At 28.9% G+C, this 23,519-nt stretch overlaps 1 protein-coding gene and 1 pseudogene across 1 annotated transcript in view; one reads left to right on the forward strand and one right to left on the reverse strand.

Annotated features, from left to right (window-relative positions):
• Positions 1-23,519, forward strand: part of LOC112683787 (contactin-4-like) — a 577,774-nt gene that overhangs the window by 168,258 nt on the left and 385,997 nt on the right. The window lies entirely within an intron of this gene.
• On the reverse strand, positions 10,782-16,315 carry LOC112683832 (annotated as a pseudogene).

A 23,519-nucleotide genomic window follows, 5' to 3' on the forward strand; every position in this document is an offset into this window, starting at 1 on the left:
GGGGGGCTGTCCCCCTATCAGGAAAATGTTGATTTCGCCCAAAGTAATGAGTTACAAATTCTGAAAATTGTGTTACAAATAGTTACAAATGAGTTACAAAATATTGGCATTGGTTCGGAGTAGATCAGACAATATCAGGGGGCTAACTTCACGCACGTCGTGAAAACCTCATGAAATACTTAAAACTGTGAACTGATAAATTAATAACATAATTAAAAAAAAAAAAAAACATCGATGTTTTTTGCTCATCCCTAGTAAGAACAAAGCAGTAAAATTAATTAAAAAATAGTTACTGATGTATATAATTTAACAATATTTTAGAACATATTCTAATTGAAATATACAAATGACTAAATCAACTGAGCATTGTTTTGATAATCATTTGCAATTTTTTAAATTTACAATTTACCAATTACCAGATTACCATTTACAATCCCCATATTTCAATAAAATATCCGTGTAACGTTTATGTTATGATTTGAAACTTAGTATCGATATGAACACGAAGATAACTAAAAAAAAAGTTAATCTGGATATATCCCAATACTATAACCGATAAAACTAATATTGTTTTTCATTATTATTATTTATTACTTACCAAGGGTGGAAATCAAGAGTATTTGGATGGTGGATCGTTTAATTATTTAAAACCGATTTTTACAAGATTTATAACCACATAGAATTTGCATTACAAACCAGTGTTTAGGTTTTTCTTAATTAGAATTCGTTTTTAATGATATGTGCTAGTCGATTCATTGTATGCGTATATCGATTGCGCATTGCACGAGTGCGACATACGAACATATGCATATTGTCATTGTACATCTTTTAAAAGAAATGCAATAACAAAATATTTATTATTTTTATTTCTCAAAAAAAATTCTTAAAAGAACTCTAATGGCTCGAGAATTTCACCGAAAAGAATAAACGTTCACTGTGAAAGGAATGTTCCCAGAAAAACAATATCACTCGACTTCCGAATGCTGCATTGTCTCCGACGAAATTCCTCACTTTAACGATACACGGTTCAATTATTTGTCTCCGTTAAATACTATGTATCCTAGGATGGTCCTAATTTTTGACTTTAAGAATTTTTGATTTCTCACCTCCTCATTTTGTTCATTACTATAAGAAAGTAATTCGGGTTAAATTTGGTCATGATTACGAGCTGATTAAAGTGTTCATATTAATGTTAACTTTAACCTCGGATATAGAAAAATAAGAGTTTCTTATGTACTTTGATAACAGATGTGTTGATCTGGGTACATTTTTTTATTTCTGTGTCATCTTTAACCAGCATCTCCTCATATATATCTTAGTAGGAACTCAGGTACCTTTTCAAATTTGTTCCATGCTTTCCTTTTTAAAATTATAGGTATATATTTATAAATATTTATATAGTATCTAATAACCTAGATACATCAATTAGATTTTCAAAATATAAATATTTAAGGAATACAATATACAAACGAAATTAATCAAAATAAATATTATTTACACTTTTCATAAGTAATCTGTCAGAAAGCTACACGTATTGGTAAAGAGCAATTACTGGTAAAATCATAGGTACTATTTTTTATTTTGTAGATAATTACATAATATTCACATTGGGTATTTTTAACATAATAGCGAGTAGGACCTGAATAAATTACTCAAGACTGCACTATTATAGTTGATGGTATAGATATAAACTATAAAGATAATGTCATCTTGTCTATTTACTTGAATATTACAAATTTACCTACCATTTTATTACCATATTATTTTAATTCTTTTGTAAATTATTTTAAATTTAAATTTAAATTAAATGAAACAAAAATGTGTAACTACTTACTTTTATTTTTTCCATTGCAATTGATATTTCTTGTTTAATTCATCATACGCATTTTTTCATTTTACGAGGTCAACCTGAATTATATCTAAGATAGTCAGATAAGTGGTGACTTTAAAATCAATTGCATTGCTATCATCTGTAGCTGGACCATCGTCAATAAATGTTTTTCTATTTTTCGTTCGTTTCTTTGTACTAATAAAGTCTTCAATTCCACATTTTTCAATCTCTAACTTTTTTTATTATTCATATTCACTAAAAGTTCATAAATCATTCACATAAAAAATCAATGATTGATATATTTCAGCAATTTTAACCAAATCCATATCAACAGACTGTAATCTTTTGCTACTTAAATTAAAACGTTCAAGCAGATGGCCCTATATTATAGACACGAAAGCAGTTTTTAAAGTTTATTTTAATATTTGTAAAACACCATTAGTTTCACATTGTGTAGCTGACTTTTGAGATTTATCATTTTTTAAATTTTTTTTAAATTTATGGTATTTTGTATTTCAACTTACTGGGTATGTTTTGTAAAATAACACTTACACAGCAGCACGCGAGTAGGACGAGTAGATAGGTACCATAAAAACCACAACAATTAAGTATATGTGTTTACATCTTACAAGGGCTACACCACATATGACATATTATATAAAAATATACCTTCAATTTTGAATTCTAAACGGCTTGAACTCATTTAGAAATAATTCGTTTTATACGTTATCAGTCGACAATCATTCATTTATATCACAATATCTGCACATTCAATTCAAAATGATTTGATACGATAATCCGTAATCACAAAATCGTTATCATAAAATATTATACCTTATACAATCTATACACGTGTAAACAATGTTATATTATATTTCATGATACAAAAAAAAAAAAAAAAAAAAATACACTCGATAAAACTGCCGCCCCTAAAACTCTTAAAAATTTGGCGCTGGAGGCATTCGCCCTCTTCGTCCTCCCTAAATGCGCCACTGGGTGCTGGTGATATTGAGAAATATTTACGGTCAGAAAAACACAAACTATCCGATCATGCTTCCGCTTTAACTTCATCAATGCTCAATTTTTTCAAGAAAATGGATTTACCTTCTTCTAAGGATTTTGAAGTTGCTGCTGCAGAAGCCACTTGGGCTTATTACACTGTCCAGGAAAATCATAGCTTTCGCTTGAATGATTGTGCGTCAAGATTAATACAGACATGATGCGAACAAAAATTTAGATGTGCTCGCACAAGTCTGAGGCTGTTGTTGTAAATGTTTTGGCGTTTATGGCAATTCATAAGTTAAAAAACCACCTTCGTAAAGCGAATTGCATTACTTTACTAACGGACACTTCAAACCATGGTTTTACAAAATTATTCCTTGTCTTAATTCGCTACTTTTCACCGTATGAAGAAGTGCAAGTAAAGATTTTAGAATTTAAAGAGCAACCGGGTGAAACATCGAATATAATTGTGGATTATTTAAAACAAGTATTGACTAAAAAATGAACTGACGTCTAAAATTGTGGCGTTTTGTGGAGACAATATTAACTATAATTTTGGAGGAAAAAAATAGAAAAGGAGTAAATAACATTTATGCAAAATTAAACACGTCTCTTGGAAGGACTCTCATAGGAAATGGATGCAGAGCTCACATAATCCACAATGCGATCAAAACTGCTGCATATTGTTTACCTGTTGATTTTGAATGCATAATTGTAAAAATATATTCATTTTTTTATATTTATATTATTTGCGTTGAAGCTCTTAAAGAGTTTTTTAATACAGCTAACACAGAATATAAAAACTTCTGTACTATAGAAAAAACTAGATAGCTTGCGTTGATGAAAGAATTTTGAAAATGTTTCAGCCGTTAAAACATTATTTTCTGAGCATTGATAAATGCCCGAATAAATTGATAGAATTTTTTTAAAATCCCAGCTCTGAATTATGGTTGTATTTTATGCACGCTCAATCAGCTACTTTTCATCAAACAGTGTTAAAGATCGAGAGCCAAAACTTAACTGCAATAGATGCCGCAAATAAAATTTATCAATTCTAAAATAATGTAAATCAAAAACAAAATGCATGCTCTCTTCCCCACGCCACCCGTAATACAATGGTAAAATTACTAGAAACTGGTGCTATCAATGAAGAAAACGTAAAAGCGGCAGCGGCTGTTTTTTACAAAACAAGCAAAGAATATTTGTAGCAGTAGTGTCAGTTCAACGAGGAAGTAAAAATAATTTAATGGGCAAATTTGAGAAAGGTTCTCTCATGGGAAGAAGTACAAAAAGTGATGGATTTACTTATTGAACAGAAATTTATTAGTAGCAGTTAAGACACAGGAGTTTTTTACGAGTTTTTACCAATTTCTAAGTATATAGCTCAAAAAATATGCGACTGGAACACCGGGAATATAGCTACTGAAAATCGTTAGGTGGAAGTATTTATGCACTTCAATGCTAAAGATCTCGCACACGTGAATTTTTCTATAATTTTTGAATACATTTTATGTCTGCCAGGCAGTAACGCTCCAGTTGAAAGAGTATTCTTTCATATGAATAAAATATGGAGCAGTGAAAAAACTCAATTGGGAGTCTCTGTATTGAAAGCCATTTTTATAACAAAGGGTAACATAAACAAATTATGTCAAGAGTTCCATTCATATATAAAAATCAAACCGGCTACTTTAAAGCAGATTTATGAATCCGACAAATATAGAAAACAAACCGAATAATTTACTCTATTATTATATTATTACTTATTATTGTTATTATTAGGATAATATTAGGATTAATATTATATTAGCTGTGTTTTTTTGTTGTAATTTTTTTATAAATAATTAATGTTTTTTTTTTCAATAAAAAAATTGTTATTTTAAGCAAAATGTTATGGTTTTCTTATTAAAATGAACTGGTGTCCCACTTTGAAGAAAAAAAATAATGGTCACGTTAGGTATGATGACCCATAATTTAATTTGATACTTTTCAACTAATAGAGGTAGACTGCGTGTTCATGCGTCGACGACGAATTATAGCAAATTCACCACTGAGCAAGGATATTCGATAATAACTAATAACGATAATACGATACGCGTTTGTACTGTATTTGACGAATAGATATGTAATAAAAATAAACACTTCAAAAACCCAGTGCCATTTTTGTAATAGTAAAAAATAACTTATGTGTCCGCAGACATTATCCGTTATTGATATTATTGTGTAACATATACATAATATATATTAATATTCCTTAGATAATAATATTATATTCATTGGTCGACGGCCGAATATAATATTGCGTAAATAATGTATAATATAAATTATTATATGTAATTATTTTTTCTAAATAATACATTTTTCGTTTAAAGAGTAATTTCTTTCGACTTCAATAGGAACTTGAAAACAGTAAAAAACCCTTAAAAAAACAAGTATTCTTTTGGTATTGTATATAGGTTTCGGTATTGGTTAAGGTCTATTAAAAATATAAAATACGGGTTATGGTTATTTTCGGTTCTTTAATTTACACTAGGTTTTAGGTTCCGTAACCGGTTCTTTTAGGTCCGGTCTCAGTCTCTGTATACAATTGATAAAGAATTTTATTTTCTAAAATAAAGTTCATTGGTAAAAATTTTATTGAAATTACTGTTTTATTGTAATAGTCGGGTTAATATAAAAAAATTTAATTTATCTAAAATATTAATTTTATCATCTTAATTCAATAGTTTTATTAATAATACACGTTTTAATATACTCGTAATACTAGTATACCCATTGCGAAAATTCGCAATAGATCAATACATAAATACAATTGAACAAATCGTTGCTTAAGAATCAACACCACCTATCTCAGTTTTGCTAATTTTTCAGGAGAGCAGAAATGTCAATTTCTGTGTAATTGATGGTATATTTTATAACGATTTTAAAATTTTTACCTAAATTAAGTAGTTGTATTGTGGTTTTAACTGCAAAACAACAAAAAAACAATAAATTAGCCAAAATATTTGAGATAGGTGGTATTGTTGTGTCAATTTATTGTAGATAGGTGGTATTACAGAAAACAAACTAATCAAATTAAAATATATTAGTTAATAGTTAATAGATGCTTATTATTAATTTTTAATTAATAGTGAACAAAATGAAATAAAAAAAAACAAAAAAAAAACATTACATTAAAACACTCCTTGTATGGAAAATGAATTAAAAGTCCACATAATATAATTTTAAATTAGTATAAAACAGTAAACAGTAAAATAAAAAAAGTTTCTTTATTAGCATAATCATATATTTTATTTGATTGTAAAATTATTCGTTTAATGTTTTCTGATTTTATAATACATATTCATCTAAAAAATGGTAATGATATTACTTCTGGTGTTAAGTACCACAAATTACCACACATTTTTTTTAATGCTAATTTTGAAATTCGTATATCAATGACCTCATACTATATGAGCTATTTAATAAATTGTAAGTTCATGTTTGGTGCCAGAGCAGCAGCTGGAGTACAAAAACATTCTTTAGTATATATCCGAACTATAAAAATACACAAGTCGCGAATAGCATTATGTTAATTTAAATCCGTTTCGAAATAAAAATATTTTTTAAAGTAGGTATATAATGGTTTTGCCATCCAACGAGCGTGATGTACGGGTCCTGGTACTTTGAAAAATATAGCATTTTGAGTTATTTCACTTAGAAATATAATAGTAAATTCTAACAGTTCCTTATAGTCACCTCGAGGTTGAAACTGTCGTAATTAATATATACAGAATATTAAAAGATCTTCTTTGAAATTTTATCCTAATTGAGAAATAAAAGTATCTTCCAGTCTGTTATGAAAGTGGTTGATATAAATTTTAGGCCAAGCTTTTTGGAAACGCTTAATAATTGGTACTTCTGGAGCGGATACATACCATCCGCGTATCATTCCGGGAAACGAGAGAAGATATAATTGTTACATCGGAAATATTTTATTTTAAATCTTCTTTTATTCTACGCCGAAACAATTTGTGGGTATTAGTAAGTTACACAGTACAACTAAATACCGTGCAATATAACATCAAGTTCATGTGTAACTTACAAACAAAACACGTTGATAATAATCCACGGGATTGTTATTATCACCATAATTATCATTATACGTATATCGCTTAGTGTTATAAAATATTTTACAGTATTTCTATATTTTTATTATTCGACTTTCGGGAAAAACTTAACGAAAATATCGATTGCGATAAAAAAAAAAAGCTACGAGAACGCGAAATGATTAGTCTTAATAAATAAAATCGTAGCCCATGTTTTTCCGGTACTTTTTTGTTATCGCCTCACCATAAATAAAATGAACAATAAAATAAATATAAAAAATATTTAAATATTAAATATTATTTATTTATTTATACATAAAATTCAAATTTTAAAAATGTGTTATGGTTATAAATTTAATAAAAATAGTATGTTAAATTAGAAAGGAGGCTAGAATTCAGAAATATCTTTTAAGATAACTTTAAATGCATCTTTCTCCTTAAAACTGTGTCGAAACAAATTTCTATTAGTTCTATAATGCTTTTTATTTCCCCACTTTACAAAACCCCATGATATTTTGGATATGTGCCTCTGTGTACGGATCAACAAAATTATAAGTATGGTGAACAGTATTATGTTAGAATCCCGTTTGCTGCAAATTATTGTAAGCTTTCCAACAATCTGATATAATTATTGATCCGAGTTTTATATATTTTCGTATTACAAGTAATAATGTTTTTTTCGATCGATCAGGTACACTAAATATAAAATACGCGTTGGTTCCTCAACATATTCCACCAAAAATCCATTTCTGTGGCAAAATATGTCCATTACTTTTTCCACGCACAAATAAACTGTCATCAATTACGAAAAAAGTACCCGGGCCATCAATTTCTTTATTATGATTATTTTCTAACTTCCATACATGTACCTCACGTATATAATTGATAAAATTCATCATGTATCACGAGTTAAACACGATAATTGTAGGAACAGCGTAATATAGCTATGTGGCATAGCGATAACAAACAAGAATGGCGGGGAGATACGTTTTATATGGTGTATTGGCGGGGAGATAACAAACAAGTAACGTTTTTCTTTTTTAGCTTTTGTCAGAAGAAAAACATTTTGGAGTAACGAATGAAACGTCACCCACAATAATAACTACACGGTTGTAAGATCAGTGAAAAATTTGACCTTCTTTCGTTCGACACTTTATAATAATATGTTTGTTGCTTTGTAAACAGTTTACGTGAAATTTAACAACACAAGTATAACTATTATTATAACACAATTTAATACAAAAAAAAAAGTTCAAGTCACTAATCAAAGATAAAATAAAAAAACACTGTACAAACGGCAAATTCATTGTGATACATAATAAAATGTGATGATGATTCATTTGTTTTCACGTGTTTCGTGTTTTTTCAACAGTTTTCCGTCATGGTTTTCCGTCGATCCCCTATTCTAAGCATCCCACGAAACAATGTTTAGTTAAATTTTGTTTGTTTTTATAACGCTTTTTAGTAAGCCTGTTGTTATATATTTTGTTTAAACTTTGCTTCTTAATTGATTTTCATAAAATTTACTTTTTTCTAATGTTTAACACTCCATTTTCAAATTTATTTTTGGTAAATGTATAGTTTAGGATTAAATTATCTGAAATCTGGAATAATGAAAAAAAAATCCAACAACAAGTGTATTAATATCAACAAAATAGTTTCAAATTTATTGTTAAGTTATGTTATAATTAAAGTTAAATTATAATGTAATTATAACATTAGTTATGTGTATTAATTATTAAAAAATATTTGTAAATATAAGTATATATATTTATTTTAGTTTATGTAAAAATTTGGACTCAGAATAATAATACTTCAGGTAATTGTTTTTATATTTAATGTTGCTCAGTTTTTAATCAAAGTGAATGAAGCACAAAATAATTTAATACCTTATACTAATTACTATTTATAAATTTATGATTCTTGAAAGTTAAATCTGTAGCCATCGTCCTTCAACGATTATTCTCTATTGATTTTATATGTATTTAATTAATATTATTTCATTAATCAAATGATATTTTAAATATCTTATCAAATAATTAAATAATTTGGATCGCCTTTTTTTCCGAAAGTAAGTCACTCCCTCACATTGCTAAATTCTATCTCACGATTACTAAAAAAAGCTATAGATTAGAATTTCTTTTTTTGAATAAAAAAAAAAATGTTATCAGAAATAATTTTGTGTATTGTATTATTTGATTTATTTATTTTATCGACGGGCTTGGTTTTAATCAGAACTTACTAAGTTTAATGTTCAGTTTATTTCAAAATTCCTAAGGTATAAAGCAATGGAAATGTTTCAAACGTAAATAATGGTGCACTCTTTCATACATCCACAATAATTCACATGTATATTTTTTATTATTGAAATGATTATGTGATGAATGTATAGGTTATTAAATTATTAAAAAAATGTCATGCATAACTATCTTTGTGTTTTACAATAACATTGAACTCGCCTCAATACATAATCATGAGAATTATATTGTCCAAGCTTTATTTTTAACAAACAGCTTTTAAAATAAAAAAAAAACTATTAAATTATATTCGTAATCTTAATGAATAATGATGATATTATATAATAATTTATTTCAAGGCATCCTCGGACACGGTTTTTTCTTTTAATCTTATTTTAATAGTAATTTGAAAAGTCACAAATCCGGTATTGAATTCTTTAGATTTTTTTTAATTGTTAATACAGCACTTTTTATTATCAGCACTTTGGTAGATTTTTTGGTAATAAATTGTTAATATTTTACCGTTTTGTGCTCAATGATTAATTTTGGATCACACAATCTACAATGATTATCTTACACGAGCGTTGTGCAAACATATACTTTGACAGGATCCAAATTGTGGGTTAAAATTGTATTGTCATGACCTTAAACATTCTCGAATTTAATGATGTTGATGAGACCGAAAGTTCATAGTAAAAATATAAAAAATACAATGCCCTTTTCCGATGATGCCATTGATAAACTACGTTAACTTACTTCAAAAGGAACGTCATCTCTCGTGAAACTGACAATGTTAATGGGAGATAACCGCTTAGTATCTTGCGATGAGGTTTGTATTCATTTAAAATATTAATTTTGTGCGCTCGTAACGTTTACTGTAGTGCCAAAATGCATTGTTCCTCTGACATTGCAAAATTTAGCAAAAACGTTAATATCCAATCACGACCTTATAATTAACCGGAGGATTTTCAACGGAATCACTGCTCGTACACCGTCATCGTTGGTCTGGTGTTTTAATAGTTTTCCAGAATATAAATATTGTCGTACAACCGTACAGACGAGCAACTCTACGCATTACATGTAATTGAGTAGACATAAAATAAAAAAAATCGACTAAAAATACTCTGTGACCAGAGTCCACGAGAGTATTTATTAATAGTAATGAATGTAAAATATTACAGCAGTAAATAACATATGAATAAAACCGTGTTATAAGCATGAGTACCTAAAATGAGGGATTATAATTTAAATATTTTATCAGATGTGACAATTTTTACATTTCTTTTGCTTAATATGGTTAAATATATCAAATGAAAAAAAAAATATGGAATAATTTAAATAAATTAATTTCAATATTATTAATTATTATTATAGTAATAATTTAATTAAAAAATTAGAAAGAGTGTAAAGAAGATTTTTACGCTTTATTGTTTATCAAAACAAAAAATATAATGATTAGAACTTCAACACCTTAAATGATGTTTTAAATATTTTCAATCTCAAACCTTTATATTTACATAGTAAAAATGTAGGTATAACCTTTCTTTCTAAATGTTTCGAAAACATGTTCCCTTTACTAAAACGTATTCCTTTATACGTACCAAAATAATACTCCAGAAGAAGTCCTCATTTTACATCAAAATCTATTGAACCAGTTTTGGTCAAAATTACCATTTCGAAAGAATTATGAAGTTGGGAAATGAGTCCAATTTGGACTCTTTCCTTTAATAATCAAACATAAATAGGAAATATTGATTTATTATTTCTAAGCTTTATTATTAGTTATTAATAAATATTTAGTGTTTATAAGTATCTATACCTTAAATTGTTACGTAAAATTATACTTATGTCTATCTTAACTATTAAACTATTCTCGGACCTCATAATGTTTACATTAACAAATTATTTGATTTTGGAAGGTATAAGAGTATATATCTATCACTATCAAATTTGATATCCTTATTTTCTATTCGTATTATTCTTCGAACGTAAGAGGCACGACACACAGATTTATGACCGTAAGTGGTATCCCAACGAATTGTTTTTATTATACTTCCCTTTAGAAGCACTCCTCAGTGATAGGGATCCATTTAGATTGCCTCAGACCATATTAGTAATATTATAGTAGGTACTCTTAAAAACACGGAGTTCAATATCAACTCCGGTGCAATTAGTATCGGACGAGGACAATTGGAGATAACGCGCAATTATTATTATTATTATTATTATTATTTTTATTATTTTTATCGCTGCGGACTGAAACCAGATACGAATCCGATACATAACGGACAAGTAAAACTTTCTCCTTTTCTTCTCGTATCTCCTTCCAAACCTTCAAATATAGTGACTTCGGGGTAACTATTTTTTTTTCACGTTTAAAGCCCGATGGTAGTATATATTATGGTTTTAAATGCGCCACAGGTGAACTGAAAAATTACTTTTCAACTTGTGCGCAAAGACCCGCCTTTGTATGGTATTTTCTCTCTCTATAACTTGTGTTCATTCTACATCACTTAGATATATTTGAAATAACTAGAACCATCATTAAGAACAGAAATTTCGGTGTGCTGCTAGATTTCTCGCTTATACACCTGAACTCTACCGCTCGAATCAACTGATTTAATATAGAGATTTAAAGTTTTGTAAAAATAAATTGGATCCATACATCCATCCATACACGTTTTTAACTACTGAGTAGGTATTACCATATGTATGTATATCATATCTGTGAGCATATCATACACTTGTATGTTATACATGCATAGTTTGTCCCGTTTATGGAATATAAAATGTTATATTTTCTGCATATAAAATATAAATATATACCTATGTACAGTGTATGATCTTCAGAGTATTCAAATATGATATTATTATTTTCACTCGTAAATCTATCATACAATCAAATTGGTTTTATTAAAGAACGTTATATTTATTGAAGTGATTTAAATAAACTTTGTTTCAATTTTTAGAGCATCAGATTTTAATATTAATTTTTATTGTACGCGAAACATTGATGTTTCTAAATGTATACAGTAATATTTAATTGGAGCTAAAAAGGCACAAAATACATTACATAAACAGAGGATATTTATTTTATACAAAAATAATCTTCATAAGATAATGTCATTAAATTTAAGTGTAAGGAGTAAGTAATATGCGATTTTAAAATCCTGAAATATTCATCTCAGAAAAAAGAAAGTATTTTTTTCAGTTGTTTGACATAAAAGCTTAGTCAAAATAAATATATTTAGTAATGGACACAGATAAAATGTATATACGTTTTCATTGTATTTTTTAAACCAGTTAACAAGGCGCCACAGATGTTATCCAGTGAAAATGATTTGTCACCTAGTTATTAGTATTTTAAAAGTGAAATGTCTTTAAAAATGCACTGTATGTTTATATATTGTTTCCATTTTCTTTTTTTTAATATAAGTATGATTATTATATGTATTATATAGATATACAAATATTATTTGCAGTTTTTTATACGCAAGCGATTTTAAAAGAGATAAAAACTACAACAAGTACAAAAAGAAAGAAAGAAAATCTTTTGCTGCACGACCTTGGGGTTTCTGATTCACGAGAGACCACAGTGTACATATTTTGTATGTATGTCGTCTCAAACACGTTTGAATTACTTCGGAGACGACGACGAAATAACAAAAGTCGCGCACGTACGACTGTGAACTTTTTAAAATATATATTTTTTTTATCGAGCGCAACACACGAAGGATACGAGTTGTACACATCATCCTCATAGACAAAGTGGACGCAGCGCTACGGAATAATATTATCGCAAAGCGAAGCCATTGGACTTAATATCACCACAGCATTTAATGTTCAAAATCACCATGACAATCATCTCGTTCCACGCTATCCACTACGGATTCGTAATTAAGACTCGGTGTCTATGAGACGACCAACTGCTATGGCTCACGTGCATGCTACGCGTGACATTAAAGGTTATAAACGTATCCGAAATAAAACCATCATGCTCCCCATGATCAGTGTCGGATTTAGTCAGGGCACAAAAGATGCAATGCACCAAGACCTTAAGCTCTAAGGGCTTTTCAAAACCAAAATCCAAGTTTGAAAATTGTCAATTTCACTATTATTTATTTTTTTTTTTTATAATTTACCGCACTCTTTTTTTTTATATTTATTCATTGTAATTAATTTGTCAACTATTAATAGTGAATTTATAAATTGAAACGTTAAAACGTCAGTTTGAAAGTGGTACACAAAAACGAAAAAAAAGCTACATCTACAAAAAAAAAAAAATTAAGGGGTCTCCAATTGGTATTGCATACTGGTCCTTTGAGGCAAAAATCAGACACTGTGCAAGATGTCCTTTGCACAAAATCTTCTCGTGATCGGTGGCGACTGCAATGTTTGTCTCATCCGACGTCCGCAATATGTGTGCGTGCTGTACCCTGAAGTTTATACACGTAACCGAGGAATCGTATGTTGAATGCGATTTGGTACAGTTGCGCGTGTGAGGGCTATATGCCTCCAGAATTTCAATTGCCAACATCGTTGATTCGTGTAATTGTGTCTCTGATGTAATATTATATATTTGTGTATATACAAGCTTACTAGTGCCCATTTTGCTGGGCGTCAAATTTTTTTCCTTGTGATGAAATGATTTTATGTGGTTTCTTAGTATTGAGTGTTTAGCATTTATTTTACCTCTTATATTATATAGCTGACCCAATGTATATATATAATATGTATAGCTATCTCCCGTCGCACGTACGAACCATTGTACGAGTTAGATTGTTCTGTTTTAATAATTATTTTTTTAATTTTAGACACTGTTATTTAAATGACATAGTAACCTCGTAAGGAAACAATAACCTACTTTTTGTGTTATCAATTCATGTCATATGACATTTTATGAAATATTTATTTCAATAAAAATAAATATTATTTAAATTTATTTATTTATTTTATTAAATTAAACGATTCAAAGTAAATTAGATTTTTTTATTTTCAAACCAACCGATAATATAATAAACTGATTTTCCGTATTAATTGTTCTTGATAATCCCACATACAACTGCCCTTGTGAGAAACAGTCAGATTGTAAATCAATACTAAAATAATGAAATGTTTGGCTTTGAGCCTTATTAATTGTAATATCGAACGAAACAATATGAGGAATTGAAGTATCTTAAACTGGAAAGACAAATCAGTAAGAATTATAGGTATATGTACAGGTTATTAAGGCTATTTATCCCACTATACAATAATGTATTTGACGACGGCGCGACAAAAATACACGTTTACTTTTATTATTATTTTTGGATATCCAATCACTTTTTCCAAGTCAAATTAAATTTAAAAACCTTCCCGAAGACGTGAATAATTATAAAATTAATAGGTAAAAAAAATACTAAAAAATGTAAAAAAAATGCATAAAGTTAGTCCACCGATATCGACGTTCGAACTCGAAACACTGTGGTCTATAATCATATTAATCAAATTTCAACTTATATTATTGAATTTTTGTTAGGGATCCCTGATTTTTTATAAATCAATAAAACCTATGTTACTATTAACTCTTAATTTTACAGGGTTCACCTCTAAAATAGCAAAAATAAAAAATCGAATACAAAATATTGTATAGAAAACTGCGAAAATCATTTAATTGAACGAAAAATGTAACGAATAAAAATTTATGGAAAATATAAAAAATTAAAATTATGAAAACAATTATTATTTTTGTCGTATCTCTACATTGTTTATTTTTATTATAAATAAAATATTTATGAACTGATATGTCAAATTATAGGCAATTTCTTTTAAAAAATTTAAATTATTACTCCTACCACTCCAGTTGGTGTTTGTGTATCACATGTTATTTGTTGTGTGTGAATAATTTCGTTTTTCATATTTGCTACTATGATCCTTGCATGACGTTTACTTACATCAGTCATGTGTGAATGATCTGACGGCCCTTTAGTAATAGATTCGCTTTTAACTATCATTCGGCTTTTACAATGGTGTTCTGTACACCTTAAATACATTGTGTTTTCAACAGTATTTTCCACTCTGATGGTAAATTCATCATAAATTTTCAATTTCTTATTTTTATTACTGAGTATGTATTCCATATAAATACATTATTATTTGCGCTCAGTGAAGAATTATATACTTAACACGAACTACACAACCACTCGAATACTCGATTAAATTAAAATAATTCTAAACCACGATTAAAGAATAAACATATCTAAATATCTAATACTAAACTGATAATTTACTTATGCCCAAAGATATTATTTATTGAAATATACATTATCTAGATTCGTACAAACAGTTTTCGCTATTTTTAGTTCCCGGTTTTTTTTTCTCGTTATTTTATTTTCGCTATTTTGACGGGATACCGTTACTTAAGGATAATCTATCATACTAATAATAAAAGAATTATTGAAATCGGTTCAATAGCTTTTGAGATTTTTGCGAACAAACCTACAAACGCTGTATTTTTATATAATAGTAAGATAAGACATATATATATATATATATATATATACGAGATATATTCGAAAAATAAGGGCCGTTTTATCATAAAAAAAAAAATAACCATATGAAATAGGTTTTATTAACACATTTAATTTCCTATTAATCATTTTCACTTTTCCACATAATCGCCGTTTACTTTTAAGCATTTTTTGTACCGCTTCAGCAGCTTCTTTAACCCATCTGCATAGAAGCTCGCCGCCTGCGAGTTGAACCAGTTTTCAACGGCGTTCTGAAGTTCCTTAGTTATTTTCAAAGCGTCGTCTACTGAGCCATTTTTTGAAATGTAAGAAAGGAAGTAGTCACTAGGTGCAAAGTCGGGTCTGTACGGTGGGTGGTTAAAAAGTTCCCAACTAAAATCTTGAATTTTCTCTTGGGTCTTGGTTGCAGTGTGAGGACGCGCATAGTCGTGAAGGAGGATTATACCGGATGAGAATTGGTGGTATCCAAGTTTTTCTGTGACAATTGTGTAGAAAGTAGTGTGTCCAAGGTTAGGAAATTCATCAGTCAGGGCACTAATCGTCAACCGACGATCAGATCGCAGTTTTTGGTCCACCAAAGAAATGATTTCATCAGTTTGCCTGCTGGGCCCCTACCACTCCACTCTTCGTCATGAATATTTTTTCGTCCATTTATGAAATCACGACCCCATTGTCTAACCTTTCCTTCATTCATTACAGTAGGTCCATAAACTAGCCATAACTCTCGATGAATTTCAGAAGTTGAAGATTCTTTTGCACACAAAAATCTTATTACAGCGCAAACTTCACAACTGGCCGGAACAACGATTATCGCGAACATTATTTACTGTACACACAACTAGGAAAATTACTACCGAATCAAAATATAGCTTGAAATAACTGCATGAGTAGTGCACGTACAGATATGCACAAGTTTAAACGTTATGACTTGTCGATTTTGAAATATAAGCGAACGGCCCTTACTTTTTGAATATGCCTCGTATATCCCTAATTAAAATGCAGTGATTTACAGCATCGAACTCATATATATTAGTTTGGAATCTTATAAAGAAACCGTAATCATACATCAGGCAGTGGAAGACCGTCGACCGCTTGCGAATGAACCGAAACGGCAGTGACATCATATTAATAGTAATAATTATGATATAACCAAATGTTGTAGTGAATTTACCGAAAATTCGTTAAAATATAATCAAGTTTATAAATACGGTAATAATATTATAATGCAAGCAAAAATTCAGAAAGTTTGAGGGCGAAAATGGAACAAACAATATGCTGTAAAATTGTGGGTGCACACATTATAATATTACACAAAACGACTGAGCGACTGGAGCTAGTATTTTACTACGCAAAAACGATTATTATTTTGTTTAAATGGTGTGCACTTGTATATACGCACATTTTATATCCCTCGGAGTTCAGCCTATTTCTTGGCTAATATGATCGTCTAAAATGACAAATTCTCAGTACAACGGACTCTATATTTGATAAATTTCTAAACTTAAGAGATGATGCCGCACAGAACTTTATTTTTATCGCTTCGTTCGCGTCTAAGAATAAATAAACATGTCATTAAAATATCTAAAACTCCCATATCGGACACTTATCGGATAACTTTAAACATTAAAAGCTAAAGAATAAATAAAAATAAAATATCGTACACCGCTCGAGGCGAAATACTATAATATTGTCCAAACAACAAAAGTCTGTACAGTACAGGCACGTACATAGAGAGAGGAATTGGGAATTTAGCCATCATCTCAGACAGTAAGACTATAAATTATTTTATATTAATACTCACTCGGCTAAAAAACTGGTAGTTTTAGATTATGTAATTATAGGTAGGTGACTGAATGTCTATGGTAATTTATTATTCGTAAAGAATTATTGTTATTTCTTGAAACCCATAAGGCCCTATCTGAAATATTTTTTTTATACTTGTCTCGAACAGCTTTAGATACCCGAATAAGTATTGCGGAAAAATGATGCGACAATAATAATCTTATCGCATTATACGTTTTAATGATCATTACCGAGGGCCGGTGTATGGCCGTTGCGTATGTGGTGCGGCGAAACGAATATGGTCATGAAGTTAGCCCCCCCACTTTGACCGATTCACTTCAGACCACCGCCAATATTTAACAAATCAATTGCAAATAATTGCAAATTCACTTTTAAAATTTGCAAATCAAAATTGCAATTTTGGTGAATTTTTTTGCAAATTTTGTCAGCCCCACTTTGTCCGATATATTCCAAACCGACGTCAATATTTAGCAAATGAATTGCAAATCAAAATTATAGTATAGGTAAAATTGTATTTGTATTATATATTGTTAAAATTTATATTAATTATTTTCATAAAAATTAAATTATAATTATCAAAAAGGTTTTTTAAAAATAATTAATTGAAATAATGTATCTATAAGAGTAATAAAACTATTTAATAATAATGATAAATAAATATACAATTAATGCATTTAACTGGAATTATGTTAAATTACTTACAAAACTGCCGAAGCAGTTGTTAATGTTTTATTGGATATATTTACCCTTTTTGGGGCACCCATTATATTACAAAGTGATAACGGACGAATAATGACGATAACAATAAACTAAAAGATTTATCAATTATTATCAATACCAAATTGCAGTATTCCACTTAGTTTTAAGATTTCCATTTTTAAAATTAATCTGCAGTGGTATAATGATATTTAAACAAATTTAACAAATTTAAACATTTAACAATAAAATAGTCAAATAGACTAAGTCATGTTCCTCTGGAGAGAAAATAATAAATGAAAATATTTTGAATGATATGAAATAAAAATGTACAATAATTAAAAATAGCCCGATGTAAAATTATATAAAAATAAATACAGAATTATTAATGCTATATATTGTTGTGTAGAATTAAGTATAGTTATATAATATAAGTATAGTTCACAATTATTATTTTAAGCAAAATAACAAATTAATATAAATTAACTGGAAACTCCAGTTATCGACATTAAACAGTTGCATAACAATTAAATCGAAATAATTTTCGGATGTTGTAGTGATAAAAATAGCATCTATTGTTGAAGACGATCCGATAAAGCATGATGGTCTAGGAAACGACCAACACCTATCTGCTGATCGACAAGGCGACGCCGTCACGTTGCACAATACATTGATGAACCATGAGCCATGATTATATTATTATGGACCAGAATTATATACAACTAAAAAGTATTTAAATCCTATGATGCAAATATAATGCGTAATAAAATTACAAAATATGCAACAATATTATATGCATAAACAAATTTAAAATGTGCAGTAGGATAAGCTTTTATTTAATATTTGATAAATAATAATATTAAGGTAATTAATCAGTATTTATAAATAGATTAGATAGTAAAGCGGATCTAACTAAATGTCTAACCCACGTTACTATTTAATTTTTTTAATAGCAATTAGATATTAGAAATAATAGAATTATTATTTTCGATTACAAACAATTTGTAAATGACAATCTAAAATTTAAGATTAATAAATCGTTTTCAAATAATATGCAATATATAATTTGGTCAATGATATAAGTTTGATTTGAACCGAATATTTTAATTCTAGACTCTAGCTATGAAAAATATGAAATGTATACAAGTAATGAGAACGAAAATGTATATCTGCATAAATTCATAAAAATATAAAGTAGGTTTCCAACTAAGAAAACTCAATTTGTAATAATTACAATTATTTTATAATGATATTTTGAAGTCGATCGGACAAAGTAGGAGGAGGGGGCTGACAAAATTTGCAAAATAATTCGCCAAAATTACAATTTTGATTTGCAAATTTTAAAAGTGAATTTGCAATTATTTGCAATTAATTTGCTAAATATTTACATCGGTTTGGAACGGATCGGACAAATTGGGGAGGCTGAATGAAGTTAGCCCCCAAGCCTATTTTTTGATTTGTGACTTTTCACTTAATTTGCAAATTCTAAAAATGAATTTGCAATTATTTGCAATTAATTTGCTAAATATTGTTGATGGTCTGAAGTGAATCGTTCAAAGTGGGGGGGGCTAACTTCATGACCACGAAACGGATGCGTGTTAGTATCGCGCAGCTCGTGCGATATAATTTGACATTGATGGTAAACGCGTCACGTGCTGCAGGCAATCAAACACGTCGACTCTTCAATTGCATCTAGCTGTGGTTAATCGGATAGTTATTAGTTGTAGTGATAATATTTCCAATACGAACATGAGTAGCGTATTGCTATATGCAATGTAAAGAAACTATTATTAAGAACCAAGTTTCAACTCATTGCAGGTGCCTACCCAAATCGATGATCAGATCGTTCATTTTATCCGATATGTACATTAAAAACATTGTATTTTTTTTTTTGCCCACCGATTGTCAAAATCGATGCCCATGCTGTTCGTTGATCCTTTGAAAATCCTGATGTACGGTGCAGTTCAACTGCAGTTCGACTGCTTCATAAATTATAGTAACTATACCTTTACTTACCATATTGTATTGCACTCTAAGAGTAGCCAGATTCCTCGATTAATTATCATACTCTACGGCATCTTTACTATTATTTTTTAAATTATTTTTGTATTCCAATAATTTTGCTCAGATCTCGTTATAGATTTTAAATCAACGATTGTGATATTTTTATCGTGTACATTGTTCGAACTTTTCAATCGGACCGCAAAAAAGATTCAAATAATAATATTTTATGGTGTGGGGATGGTGGAGATTGTCATATTGATGCGTATGAATTATTAACCCGTACAGTAGAATTTGAGCTTCAATGTAAATTTAATCAGAGTTTTGCTGAAGAATTTGGAACGGTAGTTGAAAAGCGAATGGTTTAAAATGTATTAATGTCGCTCAAATAGGACAAACGATAATGAGTACTCATCACTTAATGCTTAATATTATTATTATTTATAAGTATGTGACTGAAACACGAAAATCGTTGATGTGTATATGTTTAAATACAGTTTATGAGTTTTACGACGATACGGGTAAGAGACTTCTATTGGATTCTATTGAAAAAATAAATCCTGATTTCATTACAAACGCGTCATTATTTTTTTATTTTTATTGGCATTAATATTATTCGTAAGTGTATGTCAAAAAAATGTATGCATTACAGACACTTTCATAATACTGTTATCACGTATATACTTATTATATTATCTGAAGCTTTTTTGGGTTTCGTTTCGAAACCTAGTTGTTTTTATTAGTTGGGTGATTATGGAAGAGGCTGTGTGCAGATGTGTGTGATGGTCTATACAAATTAAAGAAGAATTGAACTATCAATGTGAGGGTATAAAGTGTTCGTAATTCTTCAACAGTCATTCAAACACTCGTGTTTCCATAATCAATACAGTGAAAATGACAATGAGGCAAAATGTAAATAGTAAAATTGTTTGGCTTGTAGCATATATATAGCTGTTTATGAAATCGTAACTCGATAGTTTCAGATTCGTCCTATTGGCACAATGATCAATAGTGGATGATCATAGTACAATATTGTACTGAACGTACAATAACAATACACACGATGACAACACCATAACAAACGAACAATATCTATTTATTTTAAACATTTGTGATTAAATGAAATAATTTATTGTTAACGTTAACCCATATAATTATAATTAATACAATTAAAATAGCTTACTTACCGTACAAAAAAATTAAAATCCCGCGTGGTCACATAAAATTATCGAACATAATCATTTATTTATATTCACAGTTGTAAATAAGTATGTGATAAAAGGTTTTATTTATAACCGCATTCCTTCCCAAGTAATGACCTTACCACCACAATATGTTTGTTTTCGTCAGCCGTTGACCTTAGTTAAATATTTACACTTTTGTCGTCAGAGATTTTGCATTGTCTCTCCATCACATCTATTTGAGTCTGTCGAAATGCATAAAACGAACAAGTTTGTCCACGGCAAATAAATATTGACTTTTAGTTTATAGCTTACTGTTGATGAACTAAAAGTGTAAATAAAATATTCTGAATCGTAGACTATATCCGATCATATTGTAGACCGAGTTAAACTTGAAAATTATTGTTCTACAAACGTACAGTCGATTTAAACAGAATTCTACAAAGTCTTTAAATAAAGGTATGAAACTTATCTATACCGTAAGGTTTAGTCGAGTGATTGATGAATAAACAATTCAAAGTGTGATCATTTAGAAATGAACGAAAAATATATTCCATCGAGGTCGAGCATCTGTTGAGTAGTGAATTAGTTTTGAATTTCTTCTTTTTTGACTGTTTATAAAATAATTGTTATTTATGTAAATTTCTTTTAAATAAATTTTGGCTAAAAAAAGAAAATTGATCACTGGTTAAATTACTTGGTAACATGATTTTAAATAAGGGTATACAAAGACTTTTTACTATTTGTATCTTGTAAGAAACAATATGTTTTAAATATTTCAAAATATTTTAAAATCATTAATACTACCTGTTATAATGTTATTTTCCACGTATTCGGTTTTTGAAAACAATCAAAAATAGTTGGTTATGAATTATCAAATTCATAAATAAAATTATAAATTGGGTTGCATATTTCACTATAATATTATAGTCACATTGTGTAATTGTATGTAGCCATAAGCTATTATGTCATCTTATAATATGAATGGAAAACACAAAACGATTAGTTTGAATATAATATGACATAAACAAGTTTGAGTCCGAATTCAGCCTATGTTAGTCACACAAACCTTGTATACTTATACTAAAACGATAAGTGTATATGTAGGTTATACGGACAAACGTTGTACATTTTTGATTCATCGTGCGAGAATCACTTTGCGAGAAAGCATCGTATAGGAGTGTTGAATTAGGTGTAAAACGATTTAGACAATCGAAAAACGAAACAGATTATCAGATAGTGTTGAAAAAATATTCAGTTGTGTGTGTCATGTACAAGAATAAGACGTATGCGAAGGGTACGAATACATTCTGGTCGATACACAATTGTTGTGTGTGTGTATGTGCATGTATACGTGTGTACGTGCGCGTATACGGATGCAATTGGAATTCAATTGATAAAATAATTTCTATTTTATCCATATGCGTAGCTGAAAATGTTGATATCTACAAATTTTGTTTACACTAATCATTGGATAGTGTTTGTATAGTATTAAATATAATGATAGGCTTATGCCGTTTCTAAAAAAAAAAAAATTGTCTTTACATTGATGTTAAGTTTCGTACACTGTTTAGTCAGTAGTCAACTATTCCAGTGTTATTCCTTAATAGGTATTGTTTTAATTAGTAATATTCGAATCGCACATCCAACTAATCAACTAAATTTATTTATATTAATATATATAAATAAAAAAAAATAGTTGAATTATTCGGTTCACATAGAATTTATTAAAGTCTGATTCGTAGTGCTGTAGGAACATTAGTTTAAGCTAGCGATTCCCAGACTGAGCGTCACGACGCCCTGGTGCGCCATAAACTTTATGCGAAGGATAATATTTGACTCAATCGATTTCGTCAAAAACTCGGAGTAATGAACGGTTAAAAAAAATTTCAGGAATGGCAGAAAATATGAATACGACAATTTTGATAAATATTTTTATTTATGGTGTTCCGAACGTCAGAATATACGTATACATTACTGCGAATTCATCACAAAATTCTGGACACGTTTAACTTAATATTTATTACTAAGAAGAGTTAATGAAAAAGAAATAAAAAAATTACTTCAAAGTAGATTTTCCGGCATTGAAACATTTTTCTTGCTTCTTTGCACTTGATTGAAAATTGTCTATATCGTTACGTAATTCTTTACTGTACTTTTATAATTTTATTTTG

Source organism: Sipha flava, unplaced genomic scaffold, assembly GCF_003268045.1.
Source record: "Sipha flava isolate LNK unplaced genomic scaffold, YSA_version1 236_pilon_pilon, whole genome shotgun sequence".
Lineage (NCBI taxonomy): Eukaryota > Metazoa > Arthropoda > Insecta > Hemiptera > Aphididae > Sipha > Sipha flava.